Below are 24,402 nucleotides of genomic sequence, written 5' to 3' on the forward strand. Positions count from 1 at the left end.
AAAAATATAAATAACTAAATTATAAAACATATACTATATTTAAGAAACTTTAAAGAATCAAATTATATGTAAAAAAAAACCAACAACCCAAAAACCTAACTATTATTATTATTATTATTATTATTATTATTATTATCATCATCAATATTTTTTATCACAAAAAATAAAAACATAAATTTATTGATAAACATGTAAAGAATCTAACCCACTATTATAAACACATATCATATTTTAGAAACCGTAAAGAATCAATTTATATGTCAATCCCCCAAAAAACAAAAAAAAGGTTTTGCGAGGCCGTGTAGTGACGTAAGTGTGCACGTGATCAAAGATGGCGATTGGCGGTTTCCGCAGGGACGCTGTTACCTGTTGGTTACCTTCGCTCTGCACTGAAGTAAAGTCAAAACTACCCGCTAAATTCACCTTTTAAGCTTCCACGCGGACTCACGAGACTTAAGACGAATCATAATAACAATAATTTAACTTCCTCGAAGTTTCCGAAGGATCTCGCGACCGTTTTCCGGTGTGCACGAGCACGCTAACAACACCAGGTAAGCTAACAGGTTTTAGCTCGCAGGTAGATTAACGTTAGCTAACAGTCAACGCGGTGTGTGTTTGTCGCGATGTCAAACGACATGTTTATGTTTGTGTTTCTTGTTTTGTTCGGGTCAGACTCCAAAATAGTAAAAAATATTGCCACGTTTGTTTCGACATGTTCAGAAAATTAACTTTAGCAGCAGGTAAAGGCAAAGACAACAGGTGTGCTAATCACTGTTTAACTGTCAGCACGCTTTTTAATCTGTCCTCCTCTATAGCGATATTTAGGGCTTTACTATGACAAAAATAAAGATTTAAAAAATACATTATACACTAATATGGGTTTCTACTTTTATTGAGTTTATTTTTGTGAACAACATCAATCCTCATCGTGAAAACCGAATATTCATTAATTTTCAGAATTTTACCCTTTAATTGCCAGATTTTTGTCATGATGCCACTGTTTACGGATTCAATTTTAGTTTTTTTTTATACATTATTATTTTTTGTGCAGTGTCAAATACTCACACTGGTACTCTGCACACAAAAGGAGCTTTTCAGAATCAGGCTGCGAAAAATATTATACGTTAATATTATTATTCATTAATTTTCTGAATTTTAACCCTTTAAATGCCAGGCTTTTGTCGCGATAACACTGTTTTTAGATTTAAAAAAAACAAAAACTAATCAATACACTACATGCAAAGTGGATTTTTTGATTATCACAGCCTGTGATTTGTTAATGATCAGCTGCAACATTGATTTTTATGTAATTATTTTCTGTGCAGTGTCAAACAGTCATACTGCTCTGCACACAAAATGTGCTTTTAAAAATCAGGCTATAAAAATAATGTACATAAATATCATTTTCTACATTCATTCATTTATTTTTTAACCAACATATCAGTCCTAATCATAAATATCGAATGTTCATTCATTTCCTGATTTTAACCCTTTAAATGCAAGGTTTTTGTCATGATGTCACTATGTTTTTAGATGGACCCCCCCCCCAATAATTATCAATATGCTATATGCAAAGTACATTTGCTTATTATTATTATTATTATTGTTGACAAAAGCTAGGAAAACATTGATGGAAAAAAAGAGTACAGGGAGGGAAAATATATTTTACAATATGTTACGTTGCGTTCATCTGACAGAGAGGTCGCCAGCCTTTTATGAAATAATGTAGTTGGTACTTTTTACTTTTATTTTGACTTGACAAAACTGAAAAGAACAGCAGTAGTTACCTAGAACGACTTGTCAATATTTGTAATAATAATAATAAAAATAAAGTCCATTCATGTATGTGTTATTTTAAAGTTCATCGTCATCAGATCCTCACTTCACTGTGAATAATGATGTTTATACTTCAGACCACTTGAGGGAGACAAAGTACATCAGACTAACAAAACAATACACATTTAATGTAGTATTCAGTACATGTCCTCCCATTTTACAACAGTGATTCTAAAGAAAAACATAAGCCAACTCAAGTTGTGTTTTAATGGTAATTTTCTGGTTTTAATATTTGCATAAATGGCATACTTTACTCAAACATGGCTGCTGCTTCAGCGAAAACAAAACACATAAGGATGGGCCGAGGTCACATTAACAGTTAAACAAAAAACACTCAAAATACAAAAAGTTTGAATAAGTATTTTGCATCTCTGTGCAAGAGAACGCTTCTGTATGATTAAAGTGCAACATTAATAACACTACGTACAAGGCAGGGTTCCTGCAGTCATTGAAAACCCTGGAAAAGCCATGGAATTTCACAGTCATGTTTTTCAAACCTGGAAAGGTCATTCAATTAGTTAAAAATCATTGACAGTTTTGTAAAGGCACTTGTTGCAATATTCTTCCAGGTTTAACTTTTATGTAATGCAACATAACGGCAGATTTATTTTCTAACATGCAGACGTGTGAAGTTTTGTTTACATCATTCTGAATTTTTTCGTCCAGTTTTTCTCTGCATTTATGCCAGTTAATTGAAATTATGATTAAATGGAGTTTGAATCTTTTATGTTTTAAACCCCCAGGCAAGTGAGGCAGGGAAATAAAAATTCTTATAATGCGTCCTTGAAAAGTTTTGAAATTTTGTCCATGAATATATGGAACACGAGTCAGTCCCCGGGCCTGAAAAACCAGGAAAAGTCATGGTATTTGCAAATAACAATTTCCAGTCCTGGAAAAGTTTTGGAAAAGTAAATGTACCCTAAACGTTTTAGAAAAGTCATGGATATTTGCTTTCTAAACCTGTATAACAACAAAAAATGTGTTCAAGGACTGTTGGAAATGTGAAAATCTAACAATAACTTCTGTTTATATGGTTTCTACCTGTGATAAATGGTTTCATTTTGGTGAAAACATGCCTGCCAAACCCTCAAGTTTCAAAAATCGGCTGTAAAGTAAATAAAAAATGCAGTCATTTACAGTTGTATGCCCCTCCCCTAAGCCAAAATAAAAAACGTACGTCCCCCCAGTGCTTCAAAATGATCTGACATACCTTCCCCCTTTGTCACCACCCCTCCCCTCTCATAAATAACAAACAGTTCCCAAATTATATTTAAATAGTCCGTTCTAGTCTTGTTGTGAATTCATTATTTTTAATAATCTATATTTTTAAAACGTATGATATAGCAATGAAAAAATAAAAACGATAGCGAATATTGTTCATTGTTTCAGAGAATGTGAAATTTTTAAAATTTGCCTCACAGTTATGGCAAAGTAATTAAAAAGCATTGGCAAAAATGTGTATGAGCCCTGTAAGATGTATGAGTGCAAGTTAAAATAGTGCAAGATGAATAGTGCAAACAATAAACATTAGTATAAAGTTGTTTAAAAAAATAAGATAAAATAAAAAATGTATGTTGCAAATATTACAGCATACATACTCTAATTTTACTAAACACAGATTAAAGTAAACCATGTAAACAAACTATCAGAAGCAAACTCATCATTTGTAAATGGCTGAAGGTGCCTCAGACCAGCGGATCAAATTTCTGCACGCGCTCGCTGGTGTCACCCTGAAAACATGAGCCTGTGCAGGCAAAGAGTTCGGACTCTGTTGCAGAAATGTATATGAAAAGGAAAACAATCTTTAACCCGAGCAGACAGGTGTGACTCATTTCTGTGGTTATGCATCAACCTGCATGAACCTGGCGTCTGGTTTCCATGACGTCACCAGGCCCGAATAAATTCAGAGGTTCACACGGTCACGGCGTGTTCATGTTCCTGTTAATGTATGGGGTTGGAGGGGGCGAACACCGACACCCCTCCTCACTTTTCTCTCTGTTTTTGTAGCAGAGCAGAGCTCCTCCGTCCCCACCAACAGCACAATTTCATGCCACGTAGCCTGGAACGTTAACTATTAACTCCGAGGCTACAATTAAGAAAACATCTTCAGACGATGCTTCCTGCGCCAGCTAAAGTGCAGCCATACCTCTGCTCACTATGACGACAGGAGACAACTTTAACTTTGGTCTTTATTATGACAAATTTCAGTGCAAACCAAGATGTGATGATGGCATGTGATGAATATCGTATCCTTGTCCAAAGTCTGCCACGATACGTTTTTGATTCGATTTGATTTAGGGGCCGTCGATCGATCTGAGCCGATATTTTCTGCTTATTTTATTTGGCTTATTTTATTTTATCTGCTTATTTTATTTGACCTGTATCCTGTTTTTAATTCTTCACCAGTACTTTTTTCTTTTTTCTTTGTCAGGGATGGAAATTAACTTTTTTGTCCACCTGCCACTCTGACTGTTGGGTTGCAAAATTTACAAACCACCCAGAAGATTGTCATTGTTTTTGTTGGCTTGTAAGAGAAGCAAATCTAGAATATTTTACCAGCGTTTGGCTGGTGGCTTCCAGTTTTCAATCAACATGTTGCAGCTGATGTTTAAAGCTCATATCCTTAGCATCCACACAAAACACTTTCCACTCTGTATTTTGATATTATTTTCCTATTCTTGCATGATGAATGTGAAAGTGCTTCTATTTCTGAACAGTGTTAAATGAGACTTACTCTGCTTTGGTTTAATTTGATAGTATTATCTCTTTTTACTGCCTCAGTCACACAGTCTGCATTGACTGATTTGCACAGTTTCTGTTTTAAATAGCAGTTTCCAGCATTAACACATACACTGAGTGTCATGTCGAGTGAATTTTTCATGTGTGGGAATATCCAGCACCATGAATGTATAATGCTACATAGCTGTAATGTAGTGTGAAAACCAGTGCTGGGAACACAACAACTGCAGTCTCAGGATTATTATGCAGGCTGCTGTTATCAGACATATGTAGTGTGCACTTACCTGATCCCTGCGGATTAGATGTCTGTCTGCATAATACCATCATAATTTATGTTAATTATGATTATTTTGCCAATAATCTAATGGCATGATCCTGTTAGGAAGGCGTATTTAGGTTGTTGTTGCCCTTAAAAAGAGACCAGCTGTTTGTGTTACTGTATGTCACCTCTAGGTGGCCATGTTGGTCATATTCTGTGGCTGAGCACAGTGGCCTTCTTACTGCTCTGAGGTAACTTTGCTAAACAGTGCAGAGGATGTTTGTATGTCTTTGTTATCATTTGATGAATTTACTCTTTCCTGTAGAGGGAGTCACAAGAAACATATTTAAAAAATGGTAAAGCTGAAGCAGCAGAGGCCAAAATATTCTGATTTATAGTGTGTAGTATGGGCAACGCTCCAAAATTTCTGGATGCTACAAATCCCACTGTGCAGCTCCATACTTTATTGAAGAGATTTGGCAAACTCAACATATGACAGTTAAGATATTCTATTAATGTCTTTTATTAGACTCGTCATGCCTCCTAATTCCCCTTTTTTTGAAACCCCACACCTACAATCTGTGATGCAAGCTTTTTGTTGACAAGTCCAAATATACAATAGCTGCAACCACTCATGCACATGCATCCTCCCAATCCCACGCCCTCTTTGAGCCAATCTGGATTAACTCAAACACACACTGTCACAGTGGGTCTGCAGGGCTATGGCCAAAATGATAACCATGATTATTTTGATCAGTATTGAGATCACAATTATTTATCACAATTTAATTTATAAATATATTAAAAAATAAAATTAATTAGCTGCATTGAAAAAAATAACAAAATAAAATAGTACTAAATCAAAAATAAAGTATTTTTTATCTTTTGTATTCTAACTTTATATAAACAGAGCACTGCTTTTACTTCCATTTTGTAATAATCTTCTAAAAGCAAAGTATAAATACAGTTGTATCCAAAACATTGGCTAAAAATAACTGCAATCACAGAATGCAACCAAATGAAATAGAATACATGAACATGTATCTTCAACAAATCAAATGTGATTGTTTTGGTTTTTTCACTGTCTTTAGCAGATGATGGATACTTATCCACTGCTGTGTTTTCCTTACAGTGGTCATGGTACCGTGACGTGCTGCACAGTGTCGCCGGATGATTCAGTGAGGTAAAGTTAACATTATTCTGCTTGTCTTTCACGCAAAGACATAAGTCTCATGTGCTCTTTGTATGTCATTTGTTCTCTCCCAAATCTGAAATACTTCCAGATAATGATGTTCGATGAACACATGACTTTGGTTTTGTTAGTTTTCAGGTGCAACTTTCACAATGGGCTGGCCGTTAGTTTAGGAAGCGCCTGATTTGATATGCAGCAGAATTTTCTTTGAGCAGAGCGCAGATATTAAACATCAATATCCTACTTAATAAAGTTTATTTCATTGTGAGAAGCCAAAATCGAGGTTGTTATTAATATCAGATTAATTGTGTGACCTGACTTCGCATACACACAGTTGACATCTGTGCCAAGTTTTAACCTCCTAAGGCGAACTGTAGACTGATCGACCGACCAACACACCAACTGACAGAGCGAGCCGTAGAGATGCTGATCACAACGAAAACATGCACATTTTTGCAAACTTTGAAAATTCAAAGCCACACATACATCTGTTTTCACAGGCTTGTAGTACTCCTTGTGATTAATTAAGTAAACTTTATGTGTGAAATTGGGAGAAAGCCCCTTTAATAATTCTTACTGTAACAGAGGAGTAGTTTTCAAAGGCCAGGAAGTCTAAAAAAAAAACAAACAAAACGTTGTTTAGAGCAGCATTAAAACCATGTCGCAGTAGAATTAAATTGACAATAGAAAGTAAAAATGTCTCGAGGGATCACAGATGGATCAAAATCAAACACTAACCATCATAAACAATGAATTATCATAATAATGTTTATATTAGACTAATTCTGCAGCATTTCACAACATGTAATAAATCCATTGTGAGCGAGACATAAATATCTGTGAGAATGTAAGGGGTGTACCACAGCACCCCCCCAAACGATGTCCGCTCCCACACAGGCCATATGGCGGTGTGTGCCCAGCTCTTATTGCCAGCCCCTGCTCTGTGCACACGGGCTAACAGCTTGGTGGACACATAATTAATTTGCTAAGGCGTCTGCCATTTATTTTCCAACCTACATTTTGTTAATTGGACAGAGGAGGTTAAAACCAAATGAGTGTCTCTGGGTATGTTAAGGCTACTAATTGCACTGAATTTACAAGATAGTGGTTGCTTTAGGGAATAAAGAGTCAGGGGTGATGCTGGGGAGGAATGTAGTGAAAACATATGTTTTCAGCAGAGCTAAAGTCTGCAGAGGACAAGAGACAGTCCCGCTGACTAAATGTAAATTGTCAGCATTTGCAAAAAAAACAATGCAAATATGCGACAGACTTATCTGCCTGAGAGAAACATGCTTTACATGTTTTGTATGGCTTGTAATGTGTCATTCCTGCTGTTTACAGCATAATACAACCTGACAATCTCCCCCCTCCTCTCCTCTGTTGCTTCATGTTGCCGTGCCACTATTTAATTCACCAAGCAATAACCGTCTCTTGCAACCAAAGTTGAATCAGACTTGTAATATGAATTTAATCAAGTTAATTGACTAGTAAATGCAAATGTTATTAGGAGCCGAATATGCGGCATAAATCTAGATGATGCCTGCTTTTTGTATTTTGTAAACATCAAAAGATGATGATGAAAGTTATTATCTAAATGATCAGAGAGATACAAAATGTGTATAAAGAGAAACCGTTAATTAGAAATCCTGAATATAAAATAGGTCTCATTGTGTTATGGTTTTCATTTAATGCATTTCCTTCGTACTGAATAATTAAAAATGACAGTGCACTCAGATAGCAAATAATTAGCAGAGAAAGATTAGGAACATTTAGGAATATTACATAAAGTGATATCATACTCAATATATTGGCAGCTTTTTTCATGTCATGAAACTTTTTTAAAGGACCAGTGTGTAAGATTTAGGGGGATATATTGGCAGAAATGGGATATGATATAAATAAGTCAGTCAGTCAGTCATTTTCTGTAACCGCTTGTCCTCGTAAGGGGGGGGCTGGAGCCAATCCCAGCTGTCATCGGGCGGATGGCGGGGTACACCCTGGACAGTTCGCCAGACTATGTATATGTATATAAGTATGTTTTCTTTATTGTATAATCACATTAAAATAAAAACTGTTGTGTTTTTGTTAGCTTAGGATGAGCCGTTTATATCTATGTTGCAAGCATGTCCTCATTTATGGAGATGTGTTGCACTGCCATGTTTCTACAGTAGCCCAGAATGGACAAACCAAACACTGACCCTAGATCGGGACATTCATGTTTTTGCTCCTAGTCCAGCTGCAATGAGCAGCGTCAAAGTTAAACTGTTTGTACTGTGAAAATGCGTTTTTCAGTGTGTCTGGCAGTTTAAATCAGATTTGTTTGTTTTGGAAGCGACCTTTTTGGATAATGCTGCTTCCAGTGAAAACCTGCCTGCCTGCAGCGATATGTTAATGGCATTTGAAATTCATGGATTTTTAAGCTGAAAGTGCTTCATTTGGTTTTTGATAAGTTTAAATCACCATATCTATTTGTTTTGGAAAAGAAGAGGCCTCTACAGATAATTTGGCTCACTGTAAAAACCTCCAAAGTGTCTGGGTCAGAAACAATGATGCACATAATAACTTATGAGAGAAAAAGGGTGAGCATGATGTGGGTGAGCAGCCCGTCCCTGAGATGCCAAACTGCGGCGGAGATTCAATGATTTGTAACATGAAACTGCTTTATCCGGTGTCTATAGCTGTTTTAATCGCCTTGTTTGTTTGTTTTGGAGAGGAAGAGACCTCTGTGGATAATTCGGCTCCCGATGAAAACCTCCTTAATAATGAAAACTGAAGTTAGTCTAGTCAAGAGAAAAGTTCTAGATGGTTGCAATCTGCAGTTCGCCAGTAGACACCACTAAATCTAGAATCCAAAAATGTCCTAAAATGTTAGAAATCTCGGAAATGGGCTCTCTCGGCTAAAATCTAGGAAATGTCTTTAAATCCTAGAAAGGTCCTAAAGTCCTAGAAACGTCCTGAAATCAAGGAAATGTCCTTGAATCTAGAAATGTCCCGAAATTACAAGAAATCTCCTAAAATCCTAGAAATGTCCTTAAATCTAGAAATGTCATGAAATCCAAGAAACATCCTAAAATCAGAGAATTGTCTTTAAATCCAAAAAATGTGCTAAAATCTTAGAATTGTTCTTAAATCCTAGAAACATCCTGAAATCCGTGAAACACCCTAAAATTGGAGGAAAATCCTAAAATTAGAGAAATTTGCTAAAATCCTAGAAGTGTTCTTAAATCCTAGAAACATCCTAAAATCCGAGTAACATCCTAAAATCTAGAATTACACAAAAATCCTAGAAACATGCTAATATCCTGGAAATGCTTAAAATCCAAGAAACTTCCTAAAATCCGAGAAACATCCTAAAATTGGAGAAACTGCCTAAAATCCTATTATACTAAAATCCCAGGCATCTGAATTGGATCTGATAGATCATCCGAGCCATTTTTGGAATTGAGGAGTGAAATTATGGGTTTCTAAATGCTGTGGCATGGAGGCAGTGCACGAGGGGTTAATGACAATACAAATGATTGCTCTCATCCAGGCTTTCGGGGGATGATCCAGCTAGCCAGCGCCTGCAGCAGCTGTGTGGAGGGGTTCGTATGGTGCCCCTCGAGCCGAGCAAAACAGGGCACGTTGTCCACGGCGGCAATCCCTGCTGTTGTTAATCACCTGCCTCCCCCCTCCAATCTCACCCCCCTTTCTGCAGTTCTTTCTCTCTCTCTTCCCCCTGCACTGATTTGCAAGCGCAGATTAATCAGAGCATGGGGGCCTTGATGAAATTTTGCTGTTATTGTTCCCAATTTTAGCAACATCTTTTATTGTCTTCATCATTCATTTGCAGGAGGGAGACGGGGGGACTGTGTCAATTATGCAAATGATGTTGCACACTTTTGCAGATTACTTCATTCGGTTGCCATTGTTTGCGAGAATTTAATTATTAAATATTATTATGCTCATGTTTCCTTCAATTTTCCGAAGCTTTGTTTCAATTTGATCTCTCCTCCAGCTGCTCATCCCTCTGCTCTGAGCCAGAATCAAAGCAGTCTGGCACGCCAAGGCCAAACATCCTCCCATCAGTTTAATGATTTTGAAGTTCGTACCTCTCTCTCATCTGTGGGCTCAAAACTATGATTGGAAAAAGGCAGACCACATTCACTTTAATGACCAGGAATTGAAGTCAAGTTTATTCAAAATTGACATTCAATTATGTAGCACCTAATGATATTTTAATCTCTTTTCTTTAATTCCCAGGAATTGGCTTTTCAAAGGCTTTGTCTGGCAGCAACACAGACGGGCCGAATAAAGAACACAGATTGGTATTAGATCCTAGTGATGATAGGGAAATTAAAGCTTTTATAGTTCACACACTCAGAGGAAAGGCAGTGTTCCCTTATTAGACATTTCAATCCCCATTTCTGGGAGCCATCGCTGCCATCTTTCCTCTGACATGATAAGTTGGAAATTTGAATATTGCAATGCAATTTAGAAAGCATTAATCAATTTCTGCAAACTTGTATTTGATACTGCTTAGCTATTTTAGGTTGTGGGAAAACTGTCAGGTGTAGATTATGACTTGATGCTGATTGATCCCATAATAGGTGCGGGAAACCAGATTGTCAGAAACCTACGCTTGTGGCTGCTCTTTCACGCTGCAGGACCAGAGCAGTTTAACTGACCATCTGCCAACATGATCCTCAAAGCTACATGCAGAAATGATTAGGAACTGAAAGAAAATTAAAATTAATCTGAATCCATCTCATTATTTGGATATTTGTCTAATGCTATCACATAATTGTTTTAAGTAATAGTAATTTTAATATTTTTAATGATTTTGTTGGTCAGACAAAACAAGTCATTTAAAGATGTCAGCCTTTGGGGAAGTTTGTTGGGTATTTTTGATTTTTATTTCAAATTTTGTAGACCAAACAATGTCTTTAAAATACTATCACAATATTTTAAGTTTGTATCACGATACATGATATGTATCTCAATATTTTGAAATCCAAACACTAAAATACAAAGTTATTAAAAGAACTACAGTTAAATATAAAGTAGCTACTGCAATAGAATAAAGTTAATTGAACTACTGATGTAATAAACTTTAATAAAATAATGTTACAATGTTAAATAAAATAAAGTATAAAGTTGAATAAAGTACTGATAAGCAAAGTTAAGTATTGTTATAATTAAATGAATCAAAGCAGTTCCTATGGTGCTGTTATTTTCAAGGACAGGGCTCAGCTCTGGCCAGAAGTGTTTTTGTTGTGGTTGAAGCTTCCTGTCAGCAGACAGTTAAACTTAAACTGTCGTTTGACGATCCATTCACTGCAAGCTGGAAACAAACTAACAGCTCTCTAGTTCATAGATTGCAAAGATTTCCATGTTGCACTGGTGCTACAATCAGAGCTCTGCAAAAGCCCTGCTTCTGTGTGTGTGTCTGTGCGAGGCAGAGAGCTGCAGGGGAGAGAGAGAGAGAAGCGAGTCTCATGCCGGTGGCTGAAAAACACAGCAGCAGTGTCAGTGTCTTGTGCTGAATCTCCATGTTCAGAATCGCTGTCCAGTGCCTCCATGTTTGTTTGTTTGTTTCGGTGACGTGCGTTGTGTAGACATTCCCTCGACCACGCAGACGGATGCAAAACGTCAGTGCATGGGTCTGTCTATGCCAACGTTTTTTAAATATTGGGATTTTAGCACGATTGCATGTGTTTGTGAAGTTCTGAGCATACGGCCAGATAAATCAGACTTGGATTGATCTGAAGTAGTTGTGTGAGAGTTTGTAAATAGATGTTTTGATGTAGGGGCAGGTGTGAATCAGAGGTACAGCGGGTCTTCCTCTAATCGGGAGGTTGGCGGTTCGATCCCCGGCTCCTCCAGTCAACATGTTGAAGTAGGCCAAGATACTGAACCCCAGACTGATTGTGAGTGAGTGTGAGTGAATGGTTACTGAGTAGCAGGTGGCGCCTTGTACAGTAGCCTCGACCACCAGTGTGTGAATGTATGTGTGAGTGGGTGAATCTGACATGTAGTGTGAAAGCGCTTTGAATGGTCAAAAGACTAGAGAAGCGCTCAGTGCACTTCATTTAGTCTTGCTTTTGTTAAACACAGTCCCTGTTTACTTCACATCATCAAGAATGTTGTTTTTTGCATTCTTCGTTCACTGTGAAGGCATGCGAAAAAATACATAACACGGTGAAAAACTGACATACAGATGATAATTTCGGTGATGAAGTATTCCTAAAGTCCAGACTTGAATTTGATAAACACAGACTTTAGATGTTGCTTTTGTGCCTCCTGCAGCATCACTTCTACCCTCGCCGTTTTGGCTGCGTGCCCTCTCTGAGAAACCTCACTGGACTCCTGTGACACATTTTATCTCACGCACACGGCTCTCGTCACCACAGGTTACTGGTGGAATTATACACCAACTGAACCTCCGCCAAATTAAAGCGATAGGACGGGGTCATGAGACAGCCTCATGAACAGTCTTGTGAAGGGGAGCGGCTGGTTCATGGAGGGGTTGGGGGCTGGGCCTGAAAAACATAACCCGAGGAGCACTTTCTCGCTGATTACTCATTGACGTTTCCTGCCTTGTGGGATACTTCTATTTCTGACAGTTGCTCCCGCAGTGGGTGTGTTCAGCGGCATGTCCGGCGCCACTCGTCATGTTAGCCATGGCTGTGGCTGGGAGGAACAGCTGTCTGTGTTAACGAGGCCATAGCCACACAGACCAGCGAGGCGGCGGTGCTCGAGCAGACCAGAGCACCACTCAGGCTCCATAAGGCCCCGGGATACGTAAACAATGACTTAATGAGAATGCGTGCCATTACTGTAATTAACACAGCTCACGTCAAGCACTGTCAGCTCTCAAGAGTTTCAGGAAGGTCTTGCATTACATTGAAAAGGCTGGCATGCAATGACCAGAGGCCCTCGCTGCAACATTCTCAAAACACCCGATACAGAGCAGAAACACAACTAATAAAAGTGTACATATAAAGATCACAATCCACAATCTGTAATTAAAACAACACAAAAATGTTATCAACATTTACGTCCACGTTATGGTCTGTGATTACACCTTCATATATTGTAAGTTTTTTTGTAGTTTTGCTGTAAAATAAATCATCTCGCTTACAAATGCAGTTTGTATCTTGAGGCTACTCAGCCAGTCACAGCATGAAATATAATAACATCACGTCAGCTTCACTGGCACATTTCCTTTCACTATTGCTACCCTTTTTCTGCAGATTATCTTTGTCTTTAGAATTAATTTTCCTACGTAAGAGCAAAACAAAACAGAAAAAAAACAGGGATTCCTAATTTTTTGATGGCCATAAGAGTTAATATTATATGTTAAATGTTGAAAGTATAATGAGCAAAATAAATGACTCTTTGCTATGTCAAAGGATAAGTTCAGTATTTTAATAGCTAAGAGACTAATGGTTACAGCAATGTTTCAGTTGGGTCCAGTATTGAGAGAGAGCGCTGCAGCTGGTAGTGGTGAAACAGGCTGAAGTGCAGAAATGGCCCAAAAATTGGCACAGCTAAACTCACCAAACTCAATTGAAATAAATTAATTTTATCATCCCAAAACACAATTCATTCAAGGCTGACAGAGACAAAATAAGCTCACAAGAACCATCTTTGTTCTTCTTTCTACTGTTCCAACAATCCCCAACTCTGTTTTGGTTGAAATTAACCCTTCACCCAGTTTTAATCTGAACATATGTTGGCTCTATTCTCACAAAAATGACTTTTTCAAAAGAGTCTGGTGGGTTTGGTGATGGCGATTTCAACGCTGTTTCTGGTTGTCACTGAACTGGACTAAACTCCGTCACTCCACATCCAAACTTCATCCATATTGACCTCATCCTTACATAGACTTTTGTGTACATACTATTCTATTACTTAATTATTATTATGTGTACATACCTTATTTCCTCTATGTACATACTTATTTTATTACTTATTTATTGTTATTTGTTATTGTTATTTTCTTTGTTACATTTCACTTTTCTTTTTTCATGCTGCTGTAACATTTGGAATTTCCCCCAATGGGGGATCAATAAAGGAATATTCTATTCTATTCTATTCTATTCTATTCTATTCTATTCTAGACATAGTCGCTCTCTATACTGCGTCGCCTCACTTCCTCCTAATAACTATGGTTACTATAGGCTGCTGCCCAAGAATAAACTTAAAACTTTAAATTTGGGTGCCTTTGTTCTTCTTGTCATAGTGGCTGGTAGCTCTTTTTAAAACTGTACACAAATGCAGTTATTTTCCATGTGCAATTGATGTAAATATTTTTAATTGGTGAGTTTGCACTTAGTTTTTTACAATGTATATTGTTCTTTTCCTTGCTTATCTTGTACACACCTGGCTGTAACAATGCAAATTTCCCCATTGTGGGACTAATGACGGATTATCATATCCTCTTTAATTGAATGGTTCACAAAAAAAATCTGACTATATTTGTGAAAGAAATCCACTAACAATCTGTTGTTTTTACAGGGGCAGCCAGCTGTCACAGTGGAAACTGCATCTCTTGACAAAAGAGGTAAGTGATATTAATGTTAATGACTTAAGTTTGAAGAAACATGCAAATATGACTGAAAAGAGAAATATAGGACATGTTATTAATGTGCTTCGCCAGATTTAAAACCATGATGTGACATTTGCTACATGATGTGTATCTCAAAGTCTTTTGGCGCCTATTTAAAATGTCTTAATTTAGCAAATGAACATCTTTGTGTACATGTACTGGATATACTGAGCGTATGAATTAGTGGTGGAGATTATCAGCAAATGTGGTTTGAAAACTTTCTCCAAATGTTTTGATGCTCTTCTTTGGTTGTGACTTTCTTTAAAATCTACAGACTTTTAATAAATATGTGTAGATGCTGCTTTAAATTCATCGGTGTGTCTGATGATTACCTCTGCTACGCTGGTTTGGTGTGATGCCTCTGTTGATCCAGGATGATTTTGCTAAAATGATAACAAAAGGCACGTTGTTGTGTGGATTAAAGGAAAAGATACAGTATGCGGATGTATTCTCTAAGCCTTAGTGGCTGCTTTTGTCTCTTTGTACTGCTATTTGGGCTCGCTGTGGATGCAACACAGTCAGTTGAAGCAGTGTTTTTGCAGGAAGGCAACATTATTAACAGTTAATCATGGAGTGAAGTTGTCAGCGGGGGTGGCTGCAGTTTTCATAATGGCCTAATTTCTAACAATCGCAGACTAATTATCTGCATTCGCAATTGTTGTGAATTGTCTTTGTGACTATGTGGAAACTTTTAATGTCGGGTTTATAGTCAAGGGTAAGTTGTTGGGTTATACGTTTGAAAACACCATAGGGCATAACTGCCCCATAAAGCTGTGACATAACTGCAGCATAATTAGGAGGGTAAATTCTTATTAGAAGCCTTTTTCATGTGAGTGCAGGCATTGTGCTTGTGGATGAAATACAAACAGAAACATGCAGCAACTTGCATAAAATAAATCAATGCATTTTGAATAAAAATTAATAACTGACATGACTTATGTTATGCGTATTAAAATGAATTACGGCTAAAAATCTGACGAGGCACAGAAGGCAGCAACAGAGTGGACACCATGCTTGAAAATATTGATGCTGCAAGTCATGCTAACATAAATAACGCATTTTACAACATTCTAAAAATAAATAAATAAATACTGTTTTTGTATTTGCTGGAGCTTTCACTATATTGTAAAAGAAGTACAAGAGACAGATAATCTGCAAAAAAATGACAAGAAAATCATGTCCCTCCTCTCTGCTGTTTCTTCTTTACTGCGACTCGACCAAAATAACCAATCAGAACCGAGGCGTCTAACACAGCTGTCAATAAGTCAATCACTGTTATGATCTGCGGTCAAACTAAGCAGCACTGATCAAATATGAATCAACATTGTGCTGCTGTGTATTTCTGGCCTCAAATGTTTACAAAAAACGTAATTTGGTGTACTGTTTAGCTGTAAATTAAGAAAGTCATTCTGGCTGGTGGGTGGTGTTTTGTTTCTGCTCGTGTGTTTAAACACGTTGCCCGGGTCTCTAACTTTCTCAGAGAGGTAGAGAGAGCAAGGTGAAGGGCTGAGTGATTCAGTAAACTGTAGCTTTACAAAATCTATTTTTACCCATTTAAAAAAAAAAAGAAAAAAGAAAAATCAGTGTGTGGGAAACACTGCAGGGACAGCTGAATGTGACAGTTTACCTCAAAAAGTATATTTTTTTATATTTAAAGATTGTCCATCTGTGCGTTTGTACATACGTACGTCTCTTAAAGTCTCGATACGTCTGTCCGTCCCATTCTTGTGGACTTGATATCTCAATAAGACCATTATGGAATTTCTTAAAATTTAGTAGAGACTTCCACTTGGACTTAATGATGAAATTATTATATTTCGTAGTCAAAGGTCAAAGTCACTGTGACCTTGTTTGTCTTATTCTTGTAAGCATGATATCTCAAGAGCACTTTGAGGGAATTTCTTCAAATTTGGAACAAACATCCAGTTGAACTCCATGATGAAATAATTTTAATTTGGTAGTCAAAGGTTACTGTGACCTCAAAAAACATGTTTTTGGCCATAAGTCAAGAATTCATAACCTTAATTATGACAACATTTCACACAAATGTCTAACAGGATAAAATGGTGAAGTTTAAACAGTAAGTGGTGCTCAGTGTTGATGTACTAATACATCAATGTATGAAAATCACTGTAAGGACAGCTAAATGTAGATGAAGTTTATCTCCAAAAGTGTATATTCAGTAAGATAAGTTTATTTAAACGAGCACCTCTCACACAAAGTGCTTTATTTCATTGGAATAAATAACAGTCATAAAGTTAATAGTTTATTAAACTTTTAATTGCAGTATATGATACTGCTGTTATTTCAAATGATTCAACCTTTTTTCCCCTGATCAAGTGTTAAAAAAACAAAAACAATGGCAATAAATACTAATACTGATTTGCAATACTCATAGAACCACACTACTCCCAATACATATCGACCTCCTCTATTATTATACTCATATGGTTGTTATTGCCACATATATAAACTACAGTATTTGCATGTAATAAACATGCTATCATATTTTACATTTATAAATATTTCATGGCTATTCTATCTACAATGGTTGTATATTATTGTTGTTGTTACTACTATTGTTGCTGTGCATCTCTCTCTCTGATGTATCATTTTTACATCTACTGTAATTTTGTTGTTCTTTATCACATCTATTGCACGTGATGGGATCCCTCCTCAGGTGCACTTCCTGAGGTCCCTGCCGTTATTTTTTTCCCTGTTAAAATGTTTTTGGGGGCAGTTTTTACGTTGTCGCTCTGAGGGTGTGAGGACAGAGGGATGCCATATGCTGTAAAGCCCTCTGAGGAAAATTGTGATTTGTGATAATGCGCTTTTTTAAACAAAACTGAATTGAATTTAAAATTGAAATATCGAATCGGCACCCGCGTGCTGTGATGGTATCGACTGGAGCTGTAGCTGTATTATATTCACACTCCACATGCAAAGCATTGAATGGAGCGGTGTGTGCATGTCAACGATTGATGACTCTGCAGCACTGAGGTTGTATAAATGGCTGTACATCCGGGTGCCTTTTTTTAATTAGTGCTGAATTATTGAGGGTAACACAGTCACTGTTTGTTTTAGGTTTTAGGGGTGATGGAGCCCCAGAGGGGGGGGCAGCCCTGGTTTTACTCATTGATCTCCTTTTTGGCCTGCCTTTTTCCTTTTCTCTCGACTTTTCTTGTAACTGAGAGCTTGTGTTGGCCGGTGTTTTTAGCTTTTGGTCGTTAATGCAAAGGTGACATACAGTGCATCTGAACATTGTAATGTTACCCGCCGGTGTTTAACCAAATATAATTAGCTATCTGGAGAGTAAAAACAGTATTCAGCAGTCTGGTTCACACCTATAACCAGTGTTTTCATCACTTTTTTATTGTGTTTGTAACAATGGCTGAAATTTGTGAAAGGATGTAGATCCCATTTTGTGCGATGGGACTGGAGTGGACTCGCCTGCACTGTTCACAGCCTTTTCTTCTTCCTCTATCTCTCATTTGCTTTATCTCCGTCTCTCTCCCTTTTTCCCCCTCACATTCTTTCCTTCAGAGAAAAGAGGGCTACGCATTAATGAGTCAATGCGGAGCTGTATTATGTTTAATTAGGTAGTTTATATAATGAGGTGTTCATTTCTAATGGAGGGACATGCTGTGAGCAGCACATCTGCAAGAATAACTCAGGCAATCAGCAGCATGAGGACCCATGGAACTGCAAATGAGACTTACTTACTCAGAAATGAATTATGTCTCAGTGCCTTTCCCAAAGCCCATTAATTAAATCCACTGGCATCAAGGTCTTTTTCTTAATTTCATGTACCATTAGCATAATAAACACAATTTGAGTTAGCACAATGTGATCAGTTTAATGGATGCTATTTATTTTACTTTATTATTTAAAGCTCTGGTAATGGGGGGAGAAACATAAATATATCTCTGCGGCTCCCTCCATGAAAAACTCCCATCAGGCGCTGGCGTCGACACAGATGCTCGTTTCAGCGGCCCCATACATTCAGAGTGCTGCCGCTGCCCTCGTGAGTGGAAAGGTGTTGCATGGCTATAATTTTAGGGCACTACTCTGCGGTTTGAGTGTAAACCAGGTTTCACATTCATTAAAAATGAGCCTGCGGTCTTATATGTCACTATCTCCTTACTCATAATGTTTGGCGTACTGTATTCCAGCATTCAGCAAAGTGAGAAGAGAATTAGGATTTGGAGGCATTTATACACACGGGGTATTTGAGGTGTAAGTGCAACGCGTGGCAGCAGGGAATCTGTGCACCTTCATTAAAACAATACAAGGACTTAATGTATGGTAGTGAATTTGTTCTGACCTTAAAGCGATACCCTAGAGGTGAGATATGATTAGCGTTATTGTTGAGGACAGGTACATCATTATCTCAATGTACCTCGACCATCGCCAAGTTCCACAGCCGTGCTCCATCCTCTGACTCGGGCACTAGCACAAGACATAATCTCTTCTCTGGAGCAGAAATGCACTTAATCATCTACTCAAGTTTCAGGGACTGCCCCCGAGTGCTCTCTGTCTAGTAGAACTACGACAACTGCACGGCAGAAATCTGCAGCAATGTTTTTAGTTCCCCAAATTAATTGGCTAATGGATTAGGAGGTATGGAGTGTCCTACTTTACCGGGATGGAGCAATAATTTAAATTGTGCCAGGTAAGGACAAGGAGAAGTTGTATTTCAGGAGATTGTTTTTTTTTTTTAAGATAAAATGCATCTTTTATTGCCCCAAATACTGTGAAGCCTCCTCCCTCGGCCTCATTGGCATTCAAGGGTTCATTAGACAGTCTAGTGCCTTGAAAAGGAATCACAAGCAATAGTTTCTTGTTACTTACATACATGGCCAGACACAAAGTTATTCAGACAGGCAGACATTGACTCTTAAACTACAAAATCATGTCTCACACACACACACACACACACACACACACACACACACACACACACACACACACACACACACACACACACACACACACACACACCATATACAGTTTGTGTGTTTCCAAGACAAAAGATGCAAAGAAAGAATGTTAAAAAAGAAAAGAAGGGAAAGCTTTAAAATAGACTCTCATTTTGGACAATCCAAGTGACCAAAAGTCAGCCCGTTACTTGGGCATACCTCATCGTAATGGACATTAAAGTGGGGTGATTGAAGGAGAACGGCTCCATGTGTCAAGTGTTGAGTGAAAAACACATGACACCAAAACCCATTAGTGTCCTCTGGAGAGACAATGCCCAGAACTCTCCCTCCTCCTCCTCACTCCAGACTCAGGGTGCTGTTTCTGTCAAAAGACACTCTTTCTGCTGCAGATAAAAGGCCCCACTATTAGCCCAGGGGTTGAACTGTGCTCCATTCCAGTTTCACTTTTTTTTGTAAAATGAGAACTTGAAATGATGTCAAAGTCTGGTGTAATGAAAGTGAGTGTTTTTTTCTATAATAGATCTCAGGAACTCAGGAAATCATCCAATTATCTTTTCACTGAAGGAAATTTTTATTGGAGATGCTCAGAGATGGTTTGCCTTGATGTTTATTGCATTAATTTAGATTGGCAGTTCTTTTTAAAGTAAAACCCACTTGGATTATTTTATTTTTACTGGTAATCATTAAGGCTTATTGGAATCTGTCTATCTTTTATCTCTCTGTCTGTCTGTCTGTCTGTCTGTCTGTCTGTCTGTCTGTCTGTCTGTCTGTCTTACTGTCTCTGTGTGTTCATTTTGTCAACGGAAACTATAACAACATAGTTTTGACAAAGAGATTCAAAAAAAGACACGCACATCCCATAGTCGTTGCTGGATGCAAGATAAACCAAAATGTGAAATTTTATTCTGCGAAACTTAGCGATGTTTCGAGACAAATTGCTCTTCCTCAGTCTTTACAACCTGCGATCTACAGCAACCAAGAATAAAACAGTATAAAAAGTTGCACTGTTTTCAGGATATGGGGATCAAAACCCGGTTCTATTGAGGACCTGGTTCAGCTTTTTTTCAGAACCTGAAAATCTCGAACGTTTGAGCTTATCGATACTGCTGTTGAGGCGTGTGAGTCCAATAACTTAAGATTACATATGGACTCCAGTCACGTCATTTAAATCCAGTCATTGGTCTGCATTCATCAATTATCTAATGAAGTTTTTGAATACAACTAAATTACCAATCAACAGGTATTAAAATAATTGAAGAAGAAATCTGGTGTCTGAATGTGCAAAGAGGTCCAAAGTTTGGCTACATTTTACCAAAACTAGAGATCAGGAGGAAATGAAATGCAATTTATGTTACATAATAATTTTTTTGCACGGGGAGGAACACAACGTCCTTGGAGGAACACATCAACATTGTGCATCAAATTAAACCTAAACGCAGGAACTTTGACTTTCGGTTTAAAATAATGCCAAATCCGTCTGCTGTTGCTGCACGGCATCCAAAAATCCAGTGTTGAAATCTGAGTCGAATTTGGCAGAAGAAAAACTAGTCAGCTAAATAAACCAGGTTGGATAAGGTTTCATTGTGATGTGTTCAAGTTCGGCTCAGTAATATGAATATTGAGCAAAGGTAAATAAAATGTCATATTGGTGTGTTCAAATGCAACATAAAGAAAAAGAAAATTTAGTTTTTGGCAAGAAATGATACAATGCAGTAATTGATTGGATTAGAAATTTGTTTTCCAAGCAATATAAAATGGATAAATGGATAGTAAAAACTGATCATGAGCTCTAATCATCTTACATACAAAATTAAACCCACTAATGACAATTTTTCTCTGACAATATATCTTAAAAAAAAAAAAAAGTGTATATATATATATATATATATATATATATATATATATATGTTGCCTCGTCTTTCCACCAAATAATACAGATGTATCGATAGTGGTATCGATAAAGACTTGGATAGTTGGAGAGTCTCTGATGGTATCGTTATCAATAATAAGAATAAAAAAGTTTATAAAAAATTGACGATCCCCATCCCTAGCTGTTTTTTATTTGCAGCAGAGTGTAAACATGGCACTCTCTTTTCAAAGAATTTACAAAATGCACTTGCCTCAGAAAAACACTCTTCTTCTTGGCTAGTTGAGGCTGAGCCGTCACTGCAGTTACATTTGTCCTCCTCGTGTTGTTGTTATTCGTGTTGGCAGGCGTTCTGCTTCTTTCTGTGGCATTTAAAAGTAGAGTAGGACACCTCTGTGGGTATATGCTGCCCGGACCTGTCCGGGCAGCATATACCCACAGAGCTGCTTAGCTGTCAGACATTCATAAATTGTGTGAGTTACATTTTTGCTGGTTAAAATCAGAATAAAACCAACAATAACAAAACAACTAAAATATGACAAAATAACCCCATTTTCCAAAATATAAGACTGAAATTTCAGTTTATTAATCTGCCTGTTTATCTGTCGCCCTCTCAAAAGGAATTTCTAACCTTCAGTCTCTCCGCAGACAAAGGTCTCAGTTTGGTTAAACCACTTTTCCTGCTTCCAGTATGTTTTTTAACACCCTCTATTAAGAGTGTTTGACACAAAAAGGAGGCGTATGAGGATCAATAGTGGAGTTACGTGCTTATATTACCCTGAGAGTCGTGCTGGCCTTTGAGTGGCGCCATGAGCTCATAGCTAATGACTGAAGATCAATGTGCAGAAACTTGACTGTGGTTTGTTTCAGTGTTATGTTTACCATACAGCGGCTGATGATGCACCACTGACATCTGCACCCAGGGGAGGAAGAACAGGCTCGGAAATACATCTCCTGATTGTGGTTTTAGTAGCTTATTACATTTTACACAACATGACAAATCCCTGACTGTATTAGTAAAACATGACAGTCTATCAGCTTTACAAACACTATTCACAATTCCCCAGAACTCATTTGGCACTCTTATATTTATCACTGGACTTGGCTGCTACCTCAAACACATTATTACATTTTCCTTTTTTAAAACTGTATCAACACAACTGCAAATAAATTAATGAAAAACTGCACTGGCTAAAACATTTTAATTTGTGCAACCAGTATCTCATACAGGAAGTTTATGACTTCATCTCCATTTTCTGATGAGTTCAGTTAAATTTACTTTTCCCTTTGAGATTTTTTTTTTTTTTTAAAGTTAACCCACAAAGATGGATTTCATTTTAATTCAACTCTGTACTTTTTTAAAATAACTTATGTGAATGATTTGAGGGGTAGTCTCACATTGAATCTCATACACATCAATCTATAACTTTGTATCATTTAATTCATATATATTTTCATCAGTTAGTTAGTTATTAGTAATGCATTTTTGTCCTTGTTAACATTTTTTTTTAAAAAGGAATGCATTTAACAAATAATAAAAAAAGACATTTAATTAAAAGGAAATCAAAAAAAATATAGACCAAAAAGGTTTAGGCTGGATCTTAAGCTTATTACATCTACCCTTAGCATAAGGCTGGGTGATATATCAATATTAAATTGATATCGTCTTAGATTTAAAATATCATAATATCATGAGTGTTGTTTTTTCCTGATTTTAGGTTTAGGATTTATACTGGTTTAGGTTGTACAAAAACTAAAATAACAACTAAACTACTAGTAGAAACAACCACTACAAGTAATGAAATATATCATTTTTGTCAATTCTTGACATGTTTTCCACCATTTCTGCTGCCCTGAAACTTCACACAAACGTCACAACTCGGCAACTCGGGTATCATCCAAATTTCCTAATTTCTCACTCGTAATTGTGATTTTGGAGGGCTGTTCATGTGCTCGTAATTCGCAAATCCGTTATCTCAGAGGAGCACGTGAAGGCAGCATGAAAGTGTCTTGTATGTTCACCAGTTTGTCAGGTTTGCCATTTATGTATTGTTATAGATATTTGGGCGATGGGTAATGGAGTCTTTTGTAACGCAAGGGGAGGGTTAAAAAAAGAAGATAACGCTTTTTACAAAATAATCCCTCCTTCATCCCCAATAATTTCTGTTCGGAACCCAACAGAGTAAGTTAAAAAGCAGAGAAGAGTCGGTGTAAATTTGAACAGATACTCTGCAGCTTCTCTTTAAAACGGCTCTTTTACAGTCACTGACGTCGCCATCTGAAGAAAAATTGAAAATGACTCGCAGTGCCACCGTGAGCCGCTGTGGTTTCAGGCTCACAGCCCACATTCAGACAGGGGCTCATCCAGTCCATTTTTTCAAATATAGACTTATTATTACCTTCCCACAATAAATTGCTCTGGAGGGCTGGGGAAATGCTGCTCTCCGTTTCTGTAACAGTGGCATCTCAGATATCATTAGGAAAGTAGCATGCAGGGGGACAGCAGATCAATGGATTCCACCACAGAAGCATTAGTACTCTCTGTGTATGATCAGTTTACTGAACAACAACACCGCCTCTGCGTCTCTTACTGGAAACAATTGATGCATTGTTGCAGTGAAATTAATCCCCTGAATTCATAACCCCAATCAGATATTCAATTGGCACTACCCAAAATAATTGTGCGGACGCCTGCATATGAGAAACGAATTCCGCGCCGAGGCAGGACACGAGCAAACAATGCCCATTCAGCGCCGCCCGCTGCTTTGTCATCTCGATAAAACGGTCTGAGCGTTTGACTCTGATTTGATTTAATCTTCCAGTCATTTTGTATTCTTCCCAATCCAGAAGAACCAATTTGAATCCACAGAGAAACACATTAAAGATCTCAGTCATGTAGTTATGTTTTTAGAAAATGCTTTGGCACGTCCGTGTGTATGTCGGGGTGTAATAATTTCCTGGAGAAATATTGAATTC

At 37.4% G+C, this 24,402-nt stretch overlaps 1 long non-coding RNA gene across 2 annotated transcripts; it reads left to right on the forward strand.

Moving 5' to 3' along the window:
- The first annotated feature begins 304 nt into the window (after positions 1-304).
- Positions 305-22,577, forward strand: LOC148189618 (uncharacterized). 2 transcript variants are annotated; one of them, XR_015776689.1, is made up of 4 exons: positions 305-551; positions 5,967-6,017; positions 14,529-14,574; positions 22,297-22,577. It is a non-coding gene; the product is annotated as an uncharacterized LOC148189618 (long non-coding RNA). The 2 variants fall into 2 exon arrangements; XR_015776688.1 differs by having other exon boundaries at positions 22,316-22,577.
- Positions 22,578-24,402: the final 1,825 nt, after the last annotated feature.

This window comes from Plectropomus leopardus, chromosome 5, assembly GCF_026936395.1.
Source record: "Plectropomus leopardus strain MGB_pleo_1.0 chromosome 5, ASM2693639v1, whole genome shotgun sequence".
Classification (NCBI taxonomy): domain Eukaryota; kingdom Metazoa; phylum Chordata; class Actinopteri; order Perciformes; family Serranidae; genus Plectropomus; species Plectropomus leopardus.